General features: G+C 38.6%; 1 protein-coding gene and 1 long non-coding RNA gene across 3 annotated transcripts in view; both read right to left on the reverse strand.

The window, feature by feature from the left end:
- Window positions 1-10,103, reverse strand: part of CLVS1 (clavesin 1) — a 100,852-nt gene extending 90,749 nt beyond the window's left edge. The window contains exon 1 of one of the 2 annotated variants that reach the window (XM_087707020.1): window positions 9,986-10,103. The gene's annotated coding sequence lies outside the window, so the exon portion shown is untranslated. The remainder of the gene's footprint in view (window positions 1-9,985) is intronic. The other variant, XM_087707022.1, reaches the window with a different exon arrangement.
- Window positions 10,104-18,144: 8,041 nt separating this feature from the next.
- Window positions 18,145-19,814, reverse strand: LOC148049185 (uncharacterized). The gene is made up of 2 exons (XR_015695388.1): window positions 19,606-19,814; window positions 18,145-18,419 (listed from the first exon to the last, which is right to left on the reverse strand). It is a non-coding gene; the product is annotated as an uncharacterized LOC148049185 (long non-coding RNA).
- Window positions 19,815-21,086: the final 1,272 nt, after the last annotated feature.

The raw sequence follows: 21,086 nt of genomic DNA on the forward strand, positions 1-21,086 counted from the left end.
TAAGCAAATCCAACATGAAGCTTTCAACATGAAGCCAGAAAATCGGGACTTTTTAAAAACGCCCTGGGAAACGGGACAAATTGTTATAAATCGTGACTGTCCTGCCAAAATCGGGACATCTGGTCACCTTAGATTTGGAGGTAAGTTAGCCGGTCAACTTTCATGTTCTGATCTGCCAATTCTTCAATTGTTTTTAAATTTCCCTGTCTATCAATTAAGTCTCTGTATTTTAGGATTTTGTTCCAATCTGTAAAATTTGGGTGAGTCATCCTTTCTGTTGGTGATAGCCAATTTGGGATTTTCACATAGTGGATTTTTTTTTATTTTGAACCATTGTTGCAGTAAGGCTCTTCTGATGAAATGATTTTGAAAGTATTTGTGCATTTTATTTTTATTATCCCATAGAAATGTATGCCAGCCTGCCTGCAGGTCATGGCCTTCTAAGGTAAGAATTCTTTTATTCTTTAGCTCTATCTAGTCCTTCACCAATGTTATTGTTACTGCTGATGCATATAAATCCCAATTTGGTAATGCTAAACCTCCCCTCTCTTTGCTGTCTTACATTGACTTTAGTTTAATCCTCGGTTTTCATCCCTGCCAAATGAACCTAGCGGTTATTTTCTTTAATTCTTGAATTCTTCTGGATTAATAGGTGCAGCTTGCAACAGGAATAGGATTTTGGTAAGATATTCATTTTAATTGTTGCTATACGTCCCATAAGTGATAACTGAATATTCTTCCAATTTTCTAAATCTTTCTTTATTTGTATCACTAATTTATTATGATTATCGTCTTTAATTGTGGAACATTTTGCTGACAGCCAGATCCCCAAGTATTTCACTTTCATAGTTAATTGCTGGTTCCAGTTCCTCTTCTTGCTTTTTTGTCATGTTCTTGGTTATCATTTTTGTTTTGTCTTTATTGATCTTTAGTCCTGCCACTTCACCATATTCTTCTAATTTTTGAATTAATTTCAAGCTGGATTCTAATGGGTCCTCTAGAACGAATACTAAGTCATCGGCATAGGCTTGGACCTTATATTCTTCATTTTTGAGTCTTAAACCTTTCATTCCCTGGTCTTTCCAAATTTCATTTAGTAAAATTTCCAAAGTCAATATAAACAGCAAAGGAGAGAGGGGGCTTCCCTGTCTGACTCCTATTTTTTATTTCAATCTTTTCTGTTAGATCTCCATTCATCAGAATTTTGGCTGTCTGAGTGTTATAAAATCCTTCTATCATTTTTATACATTTTTCTCCAAATTTCATCTCATCCAATAGTGTTGTTATCAATTTCCAGATTACGTTGTCAAATGCTTTTTATGCATCAAGGAAAACAGTACCATTTGCTTTTCTGGATGCTCGTAATACTCTATTATGTCTAGGATGACTCTCGTATTATTTTTAATATATCTGTGGGGTAAAAATCCATTTTGGTCTGGATGTATTCATTCATTTAAAACCTGTTTAATTCTTCCTGCCATAATTGCTGCAAATATTTTATAATCGGAGTTTAATAATGAAATTGGTCTGTAATTTTGAATTTCTTGTAGATTGGTTTCTTCTTTTGGGATTAGCGATATTATTGCTTCAGTCCATGATTCAGGTATCTTGGCTTTTCCTAAAACCTCATTAAACATTTCCACTCCTAGCTCTTTCAATATTATTTTGTTATATTTGTATAGTTCCACCGGTATTCCGTCTGGTCCTGGGGTTTTATTATTTTTCTGATTTTCCAGGACTAATTCCACTCCGGCTAACGTTATTGGCCTGTTTATTGCCTCCCTTTGTTCTTTTGAGATTGGTGTTATCTTTTCTATGTTTAAATATTGTTTTATTTTGATTTCCTCCATACTATCTTGTGCATATAGTTTTGTGAAGTATTTATGAATGATATGTTTCTTTTCTTCCGCTTTGTAGTGAATTCATTCCTCATCATCCTTTAATTGATATATCGTCCTTTTTTCTCTTTTGTTCTTCAGTCTATATGCCAGCCATCGTCCTGGTTTGTTGGCTTGTTCATAGTAATTCTGTCTGACTACTTTAATTTTCTGTGCTAATTCCTTTTGAGTTATTAAATTGATCTTATGTTTTATCACCTCTATTTTTTCCTTTTTAGTTTTATTCTTTAGATCTTCCTGTAGTTCTTCTTCGGCTTCCCTAAATTCTTTTTGCATGGCTTCTTGTTGCTCTTTTTGTTTTCTAGTTTTTCTCGCCATGTAGGCAATCGTAAGGCCTCTTGTATACGCTTTCATAGTATTCCAGAGATTTTGAATTGAGGTGTCTTCTTTTTTATTTATTCTAAAAAACAATTTTAATTCTTTCTCCAACATTTCAGTGTATTCTATTTCATTTACAATACTTGAATTCATCATCCATCTTTTTCTTCTTCTTTGACCTTTCCATCTTAATTTTATTGCCCACTCATTAGCTTCTATTTCAATTTCGTCTACTTGATTACATAGCCCAGATGAGATCCAATATAGAGATTGATGGGGGTTCGAATAAAAGGTATATTGCTTTCTTGTTTTGTGCCTTTCTCTCCAAATATCCTGTAGTTTATATTCCATTGCCATCTCAAAAAAGGATTTGGGTAATGTATTTTTTTTTTTTTGCTTTCATAGTCCATTTTTTTATCCACTATTGCATTATAATCCCCAACTAAGCAAATGTTTTCATATTCTAATTCATTTATTTTGTTGTGTAATTTCCTATAAAATTCCTCTTGTTCCTGGTTTGGTGCATATATGACTATTAATAATATCGGTTTTTCTGTTGTCTCTACTTCAATCATTAGCATTCTGCCTTCTTCATCTGAGTAAACTTCTTTGGAGTTTATTTTTTCCTTTATATAGGTTGCTATCCCTCTTTTTTTATCTGCCAATGCTGTATATAATTTCCCTAGTTTTTTGTTTTCCAGTAAGTTCCTATGTTCACTTTTAATATGCACTTCCTGGATACAGGCTATATCTACCTTCAATTTCTTAAGTTTATTAAACATCTGGGCTCTTTTTTTGTGCATTCAGTCCATTCAAGTTTATCGAAATAATTGTTATTTCCTGATCCATCTTTAGCTGGGGTTGGGTTTTTTTACTTCTAGTTTGTATCTGACTTTTCCATCTCGTGCCTTCCTTCTCTGCTCTCTCTCTTTCTTGCCTCTGTTCTTCTCTCCTGTTTCTTTCATTGTCTCCTAATGTTTCTTCCCCTCAACTTCTACTTTCTAGTTCCTCTTTACTTCCTTGTTCTTCTTCCCCTTTGCAGTATTCTTCATAGAATTTCTGTGCTTCTTCTATATTCTCTATCTTATATCTTTTTCCTTGCCAAGAAACCAGAACTCCTTCTGGTACCAACCATATGTACATTATTCTATTTTTGTTTAACTGATTTGTTAAAAATTGGTACTGCCTAGGTTGTTCCCGAATTCTCCATGGAATCTGTTTAAGCGTGATCAACTCTTTTCCCTGTAATGTAATCATCTCTTCTCTGGTTTTTTTGTACACTTCATCTCTTGTTGTTTTTTTAGCAAATCTTACATGCACTTCTCTCGGGAGTCTGTGTCTTCTGGCATAGTTAGTATGCACCCGGTAGGCTTCATCGATGTCACCTCTCAACTCTTGTTCTTTTCTTTGTAGAATTTCAGTGAAGATTTCAATCATTTTTCCTTTCAGGTCTTCTTCCTTCTCTTCCGGTATATTTTGGAATCTTAGGTAGAATGCAGCTCTTTCATTTTCAAGTTGGATTATTGATAGCTCTAATTCTTTATTAAGTTGTTTATATTCAAATTCCATTTTTCCCATCTTCCGATCTGCTTGTTCTATTTTTTTTTCCATACACTGGATTTTCTGTTCGTTCTCACTGTGGCCAATTCCTTCAACTTATTCAGGCTGTCCCTTCCAACTCAGTGTCTCTGCTTCACTTCTTTTTGGCAAAATTGAACTGCAAAAACAGTCTCCTTCCCGGCACCTCCTTCTTTCCAGATGACCCTCTCTGCCAATTTCGTGTTGTCCTTCTCTTTGGGTTGTCAGTAATAGTAACAGATATCCCGATTTCAACTGCTTTCTCTCTCTGCTTCCTTCTTATGCGGTCACCATCGATCTGGTCCTAACCAAATGGCAGGATAGTTCCTCGTCCGTTTAGAGGGTTTCTCCTATCCAATGGGGGATTTGCCTTATCACCCCAGCATCTACAGAGTATTCCCCTTAATCTGCTGGCCCCTTCAGGATCAACAGCGCTCAAAAATGAGCCCAAATGAAGAAATTAGAGTTAGAGGTTAGGAGAGCTCCCTTTCCTCCACTCTAAGCACAATGACGTCACCACAGGAAGTCCCCTGTATTCCGTTTTAATGTGGATGAAGTACAATACTTTTATTGATTATACATCTCCATCTGGTATTTATACAAACCTGTAATTATGAGACAAATAGTAGATATTTCCTTATATAATCTTACTCAAGAAAACTTGTGGTTTTCTGGTGTCAGAATATTTGTTATATAAAGGCTAGATAGAAAAAAGTATAGTTGAAAGAATATACAATATACAAATATTTCTATGTATTAGAAATATGCAATGTGTCCTCCAAATTTAGTTGGCAAAAAAAAAACAATTAAAAATGAGGCATTTGGGGCAATAGTATGTTCTGAGGAATGCTTCATTAAACAATGTGTAATCGGCTTGATATTCATTCATGCACTAGTGAAACTAATTTGTTTGAGATGAGATGTTTAGCCATTTTCTCAGAAATGAACATCATCTGATTCATTATCCAGTTGCAACTTGTGCTTAATGGTAAACTGCCCTGCTGGAGCTATGTATTACAAATTCACATGATCACTTTTCTCTCACCTTCTTCGAGCCTGAAGAACAAGGATTAATAAAGGTAATAGAAATTGCAAATATACTAAAAGTAAGAAAATTAGCAATAGCTGTAATAACATATGATCTCAAGAAATTTTGCCTTGCCAGTTAAAGAGCAAACACCTAACCTAACTTAGTTTGAAACGGCTTCAAAATGAAAGAGATTTTCACACCCAGTAAATAATATTGGGATGTTGCTTTGAGGAAGAGTGACAGCTGAGGCGTGGATAGATTAGAAATAGCAAAATCAATATACACAATGCTAATGATTTCCAATACTCTCCCCTCACTGAGTATCTAGGATCCTAACTATCTGGCAGCAGGCAGATTTGTTGGCCAGGACCTTAATCACTACTCCAAACTGGCAGTATCTGAAAATTTTTGTCACAAGGCAAATTGTTCTAACCATGGACAACAGCTAAAAAAACCCTTCCTTGTTCTACAAAGTAATCACTGCACCCCCACTCCCCCAAATGAATTATTGTTGAAGTTGGTAGCACATAACGTAATACATAGGGAAAGTGTTATCAATTTTATATTTTTATAGATTTTTTAAAAGAGCAAGCTGTATTGCTTTGAGGAATGAGCCTTCTAATTCTAATGTCTATTTTAATGGAGGGGGTGGGGGAAGAAGAAGAAGAAGAAGAAGAAGAAGAAGAAGAAGAAGAAGAAGAAGAAGAAGAAGAAGAAGAAGAAGAAGAAGAAGAAGAAAACTGAAATTTAATTCTATCATTCTTTTTTTGCCATTCAAGTATTTTATTTTTAATACAAATTATACATATTATTGGAACAAAGAGTTGTCCAGGTCTTTTCTTTTACATCTTCTCATTTACATAGTCCTTTTTACATCAGTTTTGTTTTTACTTTCTGCTAAATTATTCTCTTCCATTATTTTTCATCTTTATGATTATTTTTTCTTAATACATAAACGATATCTTCAATTGCCCCTTCAAAGTTACACCAAATTTTCCTTTCTTATTTTCTCCATTGGTATATTTTGCTATAAACAGCATACATTATCTAATTCAATTTAAACCTAGAGAGCATTTCTTTCAATTTTTTTCTACAATTAACAATGTACTATCACTTTTTTATTTCTTAATTAGTTACTTCACAATCACAAACTTACTACTATTCTCTTTACCCTACTAATGTTGTTCTTTTTCCCTTTATTCCTCTTTTAACCGTTTACTCTTGGGCTCTCAAAAATTCCAGTTTTAATTCTTTTTCTTCTTCTCTCCCTTTCACCTAACTTCTTTAGAAGTAAACAAACATTCTACAAAAGGACAGTGATGATCCATTTCCTTCCTATTGCCAAGAAAATCACATGTATTTATGTGTGTACTCAACAAAAGCTGAAGTCAACTTGAAGAGGAGGCACAAGAGCCAAATCAAAGCTTGTCAGTTCTGTCCAGGTGACGTTGAGAATTCTTGGTGAGCATTTTTTGTTCTTTACTCTAAATACTGTTCAGAGATGATGCAGACCATAGTATTTAAACTGACATTTATGGTGATTGACATTCTCCAAATAGTTGTTCTAAACATGATGGAATTAGGGGGGCAAAATCAATCAATTTTACTGGCAGTATGTGAGATGAAGGTCAGTTAGAACTTACTTGGGGAAAAATACCACAATCACAGACTTCTGTTCAACCAGCTGGAATAGTCATATAGATCTGACCTCTGACTTTTTATACTAGCTTCAATATTTTAGCTTTGCACTTAATCTCTGGGCTACACTTTGTAAATTCTATATCTCTTTTTTTAAGAGTGGATAACCTATAATCTCAGGTCCACTTTGTTTAAGCTCCTTTTTGTGTCCTCTGAAAATCTCTGACTCCACCACTCAAATTCAGCAAGTGCAGAAAATTGGTCATGTGATTTTCTCCTGTGTACAAGAGGAAGGAAAGAAGGATTAATCTCTGGCAATTTTTGTGATTCTATCATAGCCTATTTGCATAATACACTATGTCTAATTATACATAAGGTGACCAGATTTTCAGATTGGTAAAAAGGGACACCATTGACCGGGGGGTGGGGGGTCTTAATAAATTTTTTTAAAAAATGGGACTTTTTAGTTAATGCTACCTTCAATCCTCATGAAGGAATAATCCAATTGAATTGATTAGGAATAAGATGTTCTGATAGAATAAATGGTCTATGGTTCTTTTTTTTAAAATTATTTATTAGATTTTTATCCCACCTGTCTTATTTTTACAAATAACTGAAAGGCGGAAAACATACCTAATCTTCCTTTTAATATTTTCCACATAACAACAACCCTGTGAGGTGGGTTGGGCTGAGAGAGAACGACTGGCCCAAAAGCAGGACTTGAACTCATCTTCCCTTGGTGTGTAGGCCAGCCTTTTCACCACTACACCGAAAGGCTTTCATTTAGTAGGAAGACATGGAAGAGGTTTTTTTTAGTGTAATGAGGGAAATGGGGGGAAATTCGGCTTGAAGCAAGATTTCTGGGATAGGGTCTTTCTTTTTTGGGTTGGCTTTAATGCCCACCTCTTGGCATTCTGGGAGTTCTCCCCTGGGAAGGAAGCTTTGACAGAAATATTATTTTTGCTCCACTACAAAAGGCCAAAGTGAGAGGGAAAGGCACTGATGGTTGGAGGAAGATGAAAAGTGAACTTTAATCACATTTACTTTTCATATTTCTCACCTGCTTAATTATTTTTATTAGTTTATCAGAATATAAAAGACAAAAAAATGAAAATAAGGGGAAATTAAGAGTGGAAAAAGGGAAAAAGGAGAAAGTGTGTGGTAGAAGGGGAAAAGGGCGGGGAGGCATTGACTTCTGACTCTTTTTTAGCACAGTAGAAGATAATAACATTACAACCTCAACTTTTTACTTTTACACAATAATATATACTACCCAATTCTATAGCGACAAACTATCTAATCAGGAAAACCAAAATCAAAGTTTTACTCCCCCTCCCCCGAAGCACAAAAGGGGTTTCCAAGTAGAAACAAAATTAGTTGTGTTCTTTAATCAAAGCAGTCAATTTTGCCATCTCTCCTAATTCCATCAACTTTTGCAGCCAACATTTCTATATTACTTTGCAAGCATTATTTCAAGAAGCCTTGTTTGCCATCATTCCCTTAAATCAGAATATATTATTATCTTCATTCAGCAGATGGGGGTAGGTACCTTAACTGACAGCTGTACTTTCCCTAAGGTCACCTAGCTAAAATGACATTTAAACTGGAGACTTTGACATATCAGCTCCAGCTTCATAGCCTTACAGTGGAAGGGGTGTTTGCACTCATCCCCCTTCTTACGGAATTTAGCTGTTGGACTACAGTTCTTATTTGAATCCCAATTGAAACCAAGGGCAAAAACGAAAAGAGAATATTCTCTGAGAATGAATTAAGCAGCCTACAACTTTTTACTATCAGAGAGCTAACTCACTATCTGGTTGCCTAAAATGTACTCTTAGCTTCACATTCAAGGGTTCCTTTCTTTCAATAACATCCCAGTTTAGAAGCTGGCAAGGAAGACGTTTGCTGCCGTTGCTGCTACTGGGAGCCACAATCCTTTTGTGCTCTGCTAAAATCTCTAGAGGGTTAGCCGTGCATCACAGCCCACATTCACCCTCCTTCTGCTCCATAATCTTTCAGATGACACACATTTCCTCATCTAAGGCAATCTCTCTGCCTACATGCACACACATACATAAAGTCATGAATTATATGAAAGCACGTCTTCGGACAAATCCCTAATACAGCAGCCTCCGTTCCCCATGGGACGAAAAAAACAATCAAAAGATGGTTGTCTGAGATGACCAACCAATGTGCTCGTGGCACTTACTGTCTGCAAACAAAAGAGGCTTTCCCAACCACCACCCATTCTCTGGACGGGTCAGGCTTGCATGGTTCCTAACAGGATACTAAAAATCTCCAACTCTTTTTGAAAGGAGCCCAATTATTGAGAGGAGCATGTAGGAGTCCTAAAACTTGCATGGGACACTCTGAGTGCACAACATCCTCAGGTTCCCATCCTGTGGAGAGCCTACCCTCATCCCAAACCGTTCGTTAACATCTCTTTATCAACCGTGTTGTCTTAATCTCTCCCCACCCATCACCCATCCCCATTCCTCCAAGGAAAATAGCCGCTCAATCACCCCTTATCTTTCCTTTTCCATCAATCGCGCCTCGTGACCATATTGATAACTGCCAAAAGCTGAGCACCCTTGTGTCTTAGCAATAAGGATTGGGGTGGGGGAGGCGCGGATCGCAGCCTTCACAAGACAGAGCAGAGAGGTGGGAGAGGGGACACTCCACTGGTGTGGGGGGGAGGAAGAAAACCAACCCCGATCATCCTTTCTATCCCACCGCAACAGCCTCAGAGAGTTCAAGTCCTGGGCCCTTTGGCAGGAAAAGAGCAGCCCCACTGGCCTTGCCCCAGTCGTGGCGCCTCTTCCGGAGCTTTATATCTGCCTCCGATGGATGGCAGCGCCATAGGGGAGTCGTGCGACATAGGAAGAAGGAGAGGGATATGCGCGGCATGGGGAGCGTCCACCCAACAGTGTCCGCAGCTCCCACCAAGCATAAGGTGGCCAGATTATAACACGGGGTGACTGATGATAGTTTGAGTGGGCGTGGCTGGCACAAACTACCGTCAGTCACCCCGCACTCATCAAAACAAGTCCGGGGAGAGTAGGTGTTGGGCAGGAAGGCTTCTGGGGTTCTGGCGGCTCCCGGGTGGCGATCCCACCGCCATCCACTCATGGCTCTTCCTGCCCGGATGCCCAAAGCCTTCCAGCCCGCCTGGGGCTAGTCAGCTGCGGTGCAGCCAATGGTGGGCAGGAAGGCTTCTGGCGGCGATCCCACTGCCATCTGCTTGAGGCTCTTCCCACCCGGACGCCCAAAGCCTTCCAACCCACCCGGGACGAGTCGGCTGCGGTGCAGCCGGTGGTGGGCAGGAAGGTTTCGGGCGGCTCCTGGGCGGCGGGTGTCCGGGTGGGAAGAGCCGGTGGGGGTGGCAGTGGCATCTTCGCTGCGGAGCAGAGGCACAGCAGCGCCAGCAGCAGGGCAGCCTCCATCGGGCAGCGAGGTGAGCTGCGTATGCGAGGCTGCTCGCCAGCCCGCCCTGCAACTCCTGTTAGTGCTCAGCAGCGCGTACCTGCCATGCAGCCTCCAGCCCCACAGGCCGTCCTCCCGGCACACAGCCACTATCATCCTGCAATTCTTTGGCGGTGTTGGTGGCAGTGGCGGCCGGGAGACCTCCTCCTCAGCCACCGCCATCTTGGCTCCCCCTCCCTCCGAGCCCCCTTCTGCCGGCTTCCCTCAGGCCCCGCCCTCCTCTTCCCTCGCCCTCACACAGCGGGTCCTGGCTGCACTGCCAATGCCCATCCACTCACCCATGAAAATCGGGACTTTTTTAAAACATCGCGGGATGCGGGACAAATTGTGAAAATTTTTAAATCAGTCGTCTGATTTTGTGCATAATATATCCTTATTCCTTTGCACGCCAACCATTCTGTTGAGCATTTTCTATTGTCCTTTCCTTAATAACTGTCAATCTCTTGGGGCTCCTGGCTATTTCTCTCTCTCCATTGTAGTCCCACCATGTGATTGGAAGCAGTTGGGACTGGGTTGCTGGAACACTTGTGACCTTTTTCATCCAATGCCCTGTTGTACAAGCAGTAAGGTACATCACTGAAACTAGATATTAAATGCTGGCCTCCCTCTCTCTTAGGAATGATCTTTGTATGCTTGAAGTGTGAATTTGTAGGGAAGATTTGGAATTTTTTGCATTCACAATACTGCACTGAGTTTTGGTCGCCGCAATGTAAAAAAAGATGTGGAGACTCTAGAAAGAGTGCAGAGAAGAGCAACAAAGATGATTAAGGATTGGAGGCTAAAACATATGAAGAACGGTTGCAGGAATTAGTTATGTCTAGTTTAATGAAAAGAAGGACCAGGGGACACATGATAGCAGTGTTCCAATATCTCAGGGGCTGCCACAAAGAAGAGGGAGTCAAGCTATTCTCCAAAGCACTTGAGGGCAGGACAATAAGCAAGGCTAGAACTTAATCAAGGAGAGAAGTAACTTAGAACTAAGGAGAAATTTCCTGAAAGTTAAAACAATTGATCAATTGAACAACTTGCCTCCAGAAGTTGTGAATGCTCCAACACTGGACGTTTTTAAGAAGATGTGGATGTCTGAAGTGGTGTAGGGTTTCCTGCCTAAGCAGGGGGTGGGACTAGAAGACCTCCAAGGTCCCTTCCAACTCTATTATTCCATTCTATTCTATTTGTACATTAGTTGTCAATGTTATTAAAAACATTATGCAACACATCTCAGATATGTTGCATTCATTTTTTTTCCTTTTATTTCCTTTGAAGGCTTTTTCAAGACTGATGGATGCATACATGTCTATAAGAGGAGACAAAATTTATTAACACTATATGGTCTTTGTATATCCTCAGGGCATGGTATGCCTCTCCTCTTATTAAATAAATGCAACTGAAGTTAATAGAAACAGTAAAACCTAAGATTTGGTTACCCTATTGATCCATGTAGCTCATTATTGGTTGTACAGTTTAACAGCAGCTCTTTAAAAATTGCCATTAATAACTTTATATTTAGAAGCTAGAAATCTCTTTAATGTGAGGCATATGGTTGGTCATAAGCTAAATATCTTCTCTTGAGCAAGTTGAAAAATATTCATTCTATATTATACTGACAGGGAAAAATCAAAGGAATCAGATAGCAGCTACAGCCATGCAATTTAATTCCTGCCTATTGTCATATGTATCACACCTAAAAAGATGTAGAAATTTCATTGCACAGGTTTGGCCACCCATCATACCACAGTATAAAATATATATTTCCTGTCCCAAACACACTTATGGGTGTGTGTGACACTCACTCTATTTCCTGTCCCACTGTTACTGCCCTTAAAAAATGTAGTGTGGATTACTTCAGAGTCAAATAATAAGTTCATAAACATGTTATTGTTGCAATTGCTGTAACAATTAAAAGCATTCTACAAATATATTCAATAAATCATAACAAAAAAAATTATCGAGGGAAACAAATCCTTGGCTTAGGACAACATGTGAGTATTGCCATGGCCTTTTATCCTCTCAAATTACAGTTCTGCATAATAATTAGCTATGAGACCACACTTCTAATTTGTTTGCTCTTCTTTCATTCCTTGGCTTGCCAAGGTGTGTCTCTGTCAAGTGAAGAAAGAAGCAAACAAAAAGGTTAGGCATCTTCTAAAATCCTCAAAGATATGGTAAGAGGGTATGGTAAAATTCTCTCCTGTGATCAATCAGGAGGTACCCAGAGGACTACATTTTCTCCTGTTGACTTTTAAAAAGCATACATGAGGGTGTTATCACAATAATAGAAAGATTCTCCTGGGTCTTGCAGAATTTCTTCTGGGAAATAATTGCTTGCCCATTCAATGTTGGTTTTAGTGAGCAGAAAGACAGGCATCTCTCTGCCAAAGCAAGGTGACTTTCCTGCTTAATTCTTGTTAAAAGAATTTTTTATACCCCTTGTTTAAAAAGCATTTTAAAATGCTATTTATGAATATTTCCCAATATAGGTGCCCAAAAACTATTAGAGTGTAGTTATACTTGTATCATCTGCTAGTACAGTGTTCCTCAACCGCAACAATTTTAAGATGTGTGAATTTTAATTCCCCCAATTTCCCAGCTAGCTAGCTGTAGAATAATCTCTATAGAAAGGAATTTTGACCTACGGCTGCACAGGTTTCACTTAATTAATGGGTTGAGTCTTCACAATGAAGACTGGGGATTTAAGCAAAGAAGACAACAAATCAATCAAATGGTTTCCTCACATTTTATGACAGCTCACATAGTTCTCAACTTACAACATTCGTTTAGTAATTGTTCAAAGTTACAGCAGCCTTGGGAAAAGTGACTTATTTAGTTTCAGTTTCAGTTTCAGTTTCAGTTGTGTTTATTTATAGGCCGCCCTTTTCCCTGGGGGGACTCAGGGCGGCTAACAACTTATGGGAGGGGAAGACATACAATAACATAAAAATACAGTGTGTAGTTAAGATCAAACAACATTCATTCAACATTCGGGCGGGGGCAAACTATGATCTTTACCCCCAGGCCTGGCGGGATAGCCAGATCTTGAGGGCTGTGCGGAAGGTCTGAAGGGTGGTGAGGGTACGAATCCCCACGGGGAGATCGTTCCAGAGGGTCGGAGCTGCTACAGAAAAGGCTCTCCTCCGCGTAGTTGCCAGCCGACACTGGCTGGCAGATGGCACTCGGAGGAGGCCTAATCTGTGGGATCTTATGGGTCGGGAGGAGGTAATTTACCTGCCCTTGAAGTTATGACCATTGCATTGTCCCTGCAGTCACTTGATCACAGCACTTAACAACTGACCTGCAATGCTTTGTGATCACATGATCACCATTTGTGACCTTTTCAGCTGGCTTCTGATAAGCAAAGTCAATTGGGGAAGCTGGATTTGCTTAATGACAGCATGACTCACTTAACAATCCCATGGTGGTGTTTTGCCTAATGACTGTGGTAAAATAGTCATAAAGTCAGTCACATGATAGAAGTTCCGATCTCAATTTGTGGTTGAAAGTGGAAGACAGCATGTCTTTGAATATTAGTAGTGTGGGTTAGTAGTTATGATGTTGGTTTGAGCTCCAAGCTCAGCAATTTGGTTGCAAACATTTCATCTGCATGAAACGTTTGCAATTTCATGGGGACGAAACATTTGCAACCGAATCACCAAGCTCAGAGCTCAAACCAACAACACAAAGACACCATACAGCCTATGAAGATCTGCTTACTCTGTAGTCTTTCTACATTGGTATCATTTATTTTGTTTTAATGAAATGGAACCTTGGCGAAATTGTGTTGTTATCTAAACTTGTTTAGACTTAATGTTACATAAAGAAACTGCTTTGTCATAACAAAAAAGAATTCTAACTTACTTTTTCTAAATTAAAAGTGATGGAAGGCATTATCTCCTTGATGAATGAAATGCCAACAATATTTATGTTATTTATATTTTATAAGCTATGTTAGCATCCTGGCTGCCATTCCTCTTCTGAAACTTTTTTAAAAAAGATTAATAATATTTTGTATACTATGAAACACTTCTCTGGAAGCCATAAAATGTAGCATTTCTGATTATTATTTTTTTGCAATATATGTAAACTTGACAGCCTTTTATGTAATTTTAAGCTAAATGGATCATTACCACAATTTATTGTGAGTGTGTGTGAGTGAGTGTATGGAATTAATGTGGGCAATATCTCTATCTAGAAATCAACAGAGGCACCTGGCAGCTTTTATTCTCTGGTGAATAGGATGCCAGTGACCCCTGTGGTTAAATGATTTATTATGTCAGACATAGTTTCTGCAAAATGATGCATGAGATCAAGATTTGTTAATGAAAAGTGATGCCTGAAGGAAAGCCTCTCTGGTGTAGGGCCATAGGTTCCTACTTTTAAGTTTTTGCTATCTATAATGATGCACAAGTCCGTAGCTACCTCTTGGAACTGTGATTCCCCACTGTTAATATTTTACACTGTGTTAAAAAGTTAACATAATTTTCTATTGATTATATGAAACAATTTGTTGCATGTAAAATGATTTGTTGCATGTAAAATGATAATTAAAGGAATCCTAAATCTGCACTGGGTGATCCTAAGATAATTTTACTAGCATTGAAATAAAAGGTATTGTATGATAATTTGCATTAAGTTTCCCATTTTTTGTTATTGGGGTGAAGATTGATGTCTTCCAATTGGTTGCCCACTGTGTTGTTCCCTAGATTTGCTGGCATGGCTTGTTAGCACCTTGAATGATTATTCTTCTGTTGCTTGCCATATTTCATTGGGTATTCCATCAATTCCTGTAGTTTTCTGATTTGGTAATGATTTGGTAAAATGCTGATCTAACTTCGACTTCTACTACTAGATATTCCTATAAGTAAGGAGTATCTTCTAAGGAATATTGGATGTTATGATATCATATGATCATATGTACATCTCTACTGTATAATGGTTGAGTATACCCTTCCATCTTCCTTTGATCTCCTTTGAATCAGTTGCTCTCTGTCACTCGGCACCATTAACATACAAATTCAAAGTGGGATCACCTTCTGAGTTTAGAGATCCTTTTAAAGACTTTCCTTGTTTTACCGTGTTTATTTCCACCTTCAATGTCTTTAAAGATGTTGTTGTACTATTGCTTCTTGCCCCTTTTAATAGCTCTCTGAAATTATTTGTTAAGTTACTTTCTAAGTAACTTTATTTTTGTCTTTCTTGGTTTTGAGTTCTCTTATCTTCTTGGCAAGAAGGCATGATGTCTCAACAATTAAAGGCACTGAGCTTGTCAGCTGGAAAACTGACTGCCCAGGTTCAAGATCAGAGCGTTGCATGATGTGCTGAACTCCCATTACTTGCCCCAACTCCTGCCTACTTAGCAGTTTGAAAGCATTCAAATGTGAGTAGATAAATAGGTACCATTAATGAGAAGGTAACAGTGTTCCGTGCATCTTGGCATATAATTTTGCTGGCCACATGACCACAGAAATATCTTCAGACATTGCTGGCTCCCTTGGCTAAAAAACAGAGATCCACACCACCTTCTAGAGTCAAATGTGACTGGACAGAGAATATCTTTACTTTTATCTTCTTGGCAATTTCTAAGACTTAATATAGCCATACCCCATAAATGTCACCATTATTCCAAAAAACCATCAGCTATTCCTCAATCGCATGTTGGCTGCTATCTGACCTAAGGGGCTCATTATCCAACACGCTATTGTCAATTATTTTATATTTTCTATCCATATGGTTTTCCTTCTTGGTAAAGACAAGGAGCAGTTCACTTTCTCCCACACATTTGTCTCTTGCTATATCATTACTGCCCTGCTTGCTTCAACTGAGCAGATGGGCTTCATATTTACATCTTGGGGTATCCTATTGGGAATATAGACTCTTCCCAATGTTCTTCATTCATCCTTCCCAGGAGCACTCCCCCGCCATGATGAAGCAGCACAGCGGGACTTGAAGAAGAGTGATTTCAGGTGAAAGGGGAGATTTTAGAAACTATGTATATAGGATAGTAAAGAAAGATGTTATTTCTAAAATCGCAATAAAAATTTAATTTCTCAAGAATATTTTGAATATTTCTAAGAAAGCTGTTCTGGAACTCTTGAAAGAAACACATATCAAATAAAGTAACTATGTATTTAATATTATTGTTCATAATATTTTATATACCATTTAATATCCACTTTGTTAAATTATCAAGTATCTGTGAAATTCATCAGTCTAACCTATCTCTCCTAAAAATGTCTCCAGTTCTAAACAGATTTATAAGGAAAGGTGTTTCCAGTACAATATAGTGATCATATATCATAGCCCAACTTTCTCATTAGGCAAGAAGTTTTAGGGATTTCAAACTGTAGATCATTGTCAAGGTTATTGAAGGCTGATGGTATTTTCTGTAATAGAATAACAAGTTGCACATATATACAGGCTGAACATTCAATGAAGAGTTCATATTACTCTCCTACAAATACTTTTCTTCCATCAAATTTTCAGATAAATTCACAATTACAGGTAGTCCACAACTTAGGACTGTAATAGAGCCCCAAATTTCTGTTGCTAAGTGAGACATTTGTTAAGTGAGTTTTGCCCCATTTTATGATCTTTCTTGCCATATTTCTTAATTGAATCACTAGAGATTTTAAGATAGCAATTAGTTAGAATAGTTAGAATCACTAGAGTTGTTAAGTTAAGTGAACCTGGCTTCCCGTTGACTTTGCTTGTCAGACGGCGGCAGAAGGAGATCAAATTACCACAGGACACTGCAACCATCATAAATATATGACAGTTGCCAAGCATCAAAAATTTTGACCCATGACCATGGGGATGCTGTAATGGTCAGAGCAGAGGTGGTATTCAGCCAATTCTGACAGGTTCTGGAGAACTGGTAGCGGAAATTTTGAGTAGTTCGGAGAACCGGAAAATAGGCTGGACTCACCCCCACTGTCTCCCAGCTGATAGGTATTGGTATAGGTATTTTAATATCTTCTTCTATGATCTTCTTTTGTTGCCCTGAACAGGAGAATGGAGCTGGAAAGTAGGTTAGTGCGGAGGAAATGGGAATTTTGCAGTATCCTTTGCCTGCCATGCCCACAAAGCCACACCCACAAAGTCAAGCCTTGTCCACAAAGCCACGCCCATAGAACCAGTAGTAAAAACATTTGAATCCCACCACTGGGTCAGACGTGTGAAAAACACTCATAAGACATGTTTTGACTGCCATTGTAACTTCAGTGCCATTGCACAGGATTACCTGTGCATAGAATTTATCCAGATAGTCCAACCTCAAAGGATTTCAAAGGTAACAGCTCAAAGGGCTCAAAAATTGTCCTCTCTTCATTTGCTGAGAAAGACAAAAGGAGAAGCCACTTATCATTCAAGAGTTGCAGGACATGCTTGGGCATGATATGGCAAATCACCATGTCTTCCTGGGGTTATTGAAACACAATCCAAGCAATCAGCTCTCCCTTTGTCTGTTTTAAGAAGCATGGCCTCTGGGAACTCACCCTGCTCAACTTACAGAAACCTGAGACAAGATTTCAGACAAACGTTTAAAAGAGTAAAGAGGCTCTTTGTGATTATCTTGACCAATCTGCTGACCTCATAACAATATTATTTTTGTCTTCAGTCTAAACACCTTTTACTGCACTGAAGTGACAAATTGCATGATTTTCATTGGATATTTGTTGGATACAATCTAGTGTTCAATTAAATAAACATCCTATTTTACAATTTATTGGGAGGTGTGTATTGATAGATTGTATGGAAATGTTAAGAACAATGGAGAGGGTTTTAAAGCTTAGACTTGTAGCTAAATCTTATTTAGCAATGTTAACATTTTGATTGAGATACACTGACCTCTAGTGGTTCTTCACAATTTTCACTGTTTACATGAAATAGGTACACAATAGCTGTAGGTATGGTGGGGGGGGGGACCTTTTTAAATAATTCTTTCTAGAATCAAAGTTCAGACATACTTGCTGTTACTTAAAATGAGAGAGCAGAAGAACGAAAATTAAATACAAGTATTTGGTAGGGTCCTATTTCAAAGTGAATGTCAGCCCCTATCTTTAAAACGCTCAAATCTCTAATCATCTTAGATCTTCAAGTATTATAATATATGAACATCTGGATTAATAAAAAAATGTCAGCTTATGAAATATTAGACAACATTGGCACCCAGTGGCTGAACACCATTAATCACATGATATTCCCTTGAGGTGTAACTAATTCAACCTTTTTTAATATTGTTTAAGATATTTTGCTTTCTTAGAGCTACTATGCTGATGAGTTTTTTAAAAAGGGTGTTTAGGGCTTCTATACATAAAAAGAAAAGTTACATTATAACAGTAATTTCCAGCACCATAACTTCCACGGGAGGTTAATTTACAAATCACCGGTTTTCATTTAGCTGCACTCTCCCTTCTTTCACTTAGAGCTGCTCAGATATTTCGGATTACAGTTTTCATAATGTCCATTCATTGAGGGTGCTGATTGAAAAAATAGAAGAAATGTGATTCAGAATATTTGCAGGTGATTAGGTGACATACCTTCAAGGTACACCAAGATTAGGACACCAAAGTTATAAAAACTAATACTACTTTATTATAAGGTTACAGCAGAGGGGGGGTGTTCACATAATTTTACCACCGGTTTGCCATGCACCAAAACTATGACCATGAGCATGCACATGCTCTCTTTGTGAGTGTGTGCGCCCTCTGCGCACGTGCGCACCCTTCCATGCATGCACTTTGCTTGCATATGCAGTGTGCATGGATGCACGCGGCTTAGAAAACATTGCTAAATAGGACGGTATAGACCTGGGGACCTCATCCACAAGGTCACCAACCACTACAGGTTCTCCCGAACCGGTTTGAACTGGCTGAATACCACCAATGGGTTACAGTAATGGACTCTTGCAAGTCTGAATGTTCTTCACTGCTCTCTCGCCTTATCTCCATGAGGACTAGATAAAATCATTGCAGAGATGCTTTCTCAAATTACATTTCCTCTTCAGGTTCTGATTTGTTTTACATGACCATTGAGCCAGATTGCCTTTCTTTGAATCAAACTCAGATCCTAGTGATTTCATGAAAGTTTTCTTCATAACAATTTGGAAATTCTTTTCTTCTGGACTTTTTTTTCTGTTTAAATTTTTCATATTCAGCCTAACCGCTTGGACCCTGGTTTCCCAACCATATAATGACGAAGTTTATTTCTGATTAGTTTTGTCTAGTATGAACAGGTTGATATAATTCCTAATAACATCTGAGCCAAACATTATTTACATTAAAATTAATTATCCAAACATCATTTACATAAAAACATTTTAATACCCAGTTGATTTATACTTATTTGTTCATTCGAGAGCACTTTTTCTTTCATTTTTCTCCCATCAATTATAATTCTCTGACTGGTCTTAGAGTAACTGGCTGATCCAGTTCCTCAAATAAGCTTCCATCACTGAGAGCAGACTTGAAACTTAGACTTACCAACATTTTAATTACTACACTGCTGTGATAATTAAAAGAAAACCATGCAACCCACTTTACTCTCTTTGTACAGTTATCAGTAACTTTTCTGTTCAGGCAGAATGCAGTCTTTCCAAAAAAATATTTGGGAAAACAAGACAAGACCATAACACTATATGTTGATACAGGGGTGAAATCAACTTACCTTTGCTACCGGTTTGCAAATGTGAGTGCACGCTTGCTTTGCTTGCACGCACCACCTCAGTGCATGCGCAGAAATGTCCATTCATGCGCAGACCATCAAAAATGGGATATGATGACGTCTGGGCGGGTGAGCGGAGCATCCCTCCATCAACGGATAGAACCGGCTAAATAGCACCACTGTGTTGATATATACACAGACACGAGTCATAGCAGCAGCTGGATCAAAAGACAAATTTAGATAGGTTATTGACTAGATAAAACAACCAAGGGCTGTCCTGGTAGATTAGCCAAAAACAATTGCTGGGCCTCTCAAATTCTGTTGTCAGCATTGCATTGCATGCTTCCTGCAATGGTCCATCAGGTCCAGTGGTAGGTTACAGGTGGTACGCCCCAGAATGGGCATACCATAGCCACCCCAGAGCACCAGATACCGTTCCGGTACAGTGCTCCGGAGGACCCACCCGCCCGCCTGAGCTCATTACCGGTGTTTAAAGGCTTCTGTGCTTTCACGGAGGTGCATGGTGCATACAGCATCTGCGCAACGCTCCACGGAGCAGCTGGAGCATCGCGGAGGTACTAAGATGCATGCGCGCACTACACATGTGTGCACGCGTACTGTGTGCATCCATGAGGACGCCGCCGGCCCCATTCCAACTGTACTTGTTGGAACGGGATTTGCAACACCCCCCCCCCCCCAAATCAGGTCAAAGTATTTGATTCAAGCCTGAGTCTCCTTGATGTTCATGAATTGATCAAATTGACCAAAGTACAACCAGACTGAAGTCTGATACCAAACAGAATATTCCTTCTTTTTTTATATGACATAAAATTATTGATATTATTCTGATCAAATGTGCTTGCCAAAACAGGAACCAAACTGGATGGAACACATGTCCATATTGTATAATATTGTGATAATTTACTACTGTGCCAGATTCGTGCCTGATGGAGATGAAGTAAACACTTAGAAAAATGAGCACTGTGGTGGTATCTTAAGAAGGCCTTTAGATGGCAGTCTAAGCTTAAGGCTCTCAAAAAAAATTAAATTTCAGGAAAAAAATGCATATAAATATTTTGCTCTGGCTGTCTTAATTTTCCGGCACCAGCATAACAAAACACAAGATTGATCTTTTAAAGAAAAATAACCATGAATATTAAAAGCCCTGGTCATGTGGTTGGCATGACTAAATGCCGAAGGTGCACGGAACACTGTTACCTTCTCACCAAAGGTGGTTCCTATTTTTCTACTTGCATTTTTACATGCTTTTGAATTACTAAGTTGGCAGAAGCTGGGACAAATAATGTGAGCTCACTTCGTTAGGCAGTTATAATAATGTCCTGGAGTCCTTGAGTGCTGGGGGAAAAGGAACTTTTAAATATAATTAAAATGTTCATTTTTTTTTTTTTTACTCTAGGGTTCACCATGGAGCAAAATCCAATTCCAACCTAGAAAACTGAACTCAAATGTCACCTGCATTTTAG

The sequence above is a fragment of the Thamnophis sirtalis genome, unplaced genomic scaffold (assembly GCF_051295495.1).
Source record: "Thamnophis sirtalis isolate CommonGarterSnake01/CBP01778 unplaced genomic scaffold, rThaSir2_p1.2 scaffold_2, whole genome shotgun sequence".
Classification (NCBI taxonomy): Eukaryota; Metazoa; Chordata; class Lepidosauria; order Squamata; family Natricidae; genus Thamnophis; species Thamnophis sirtalis.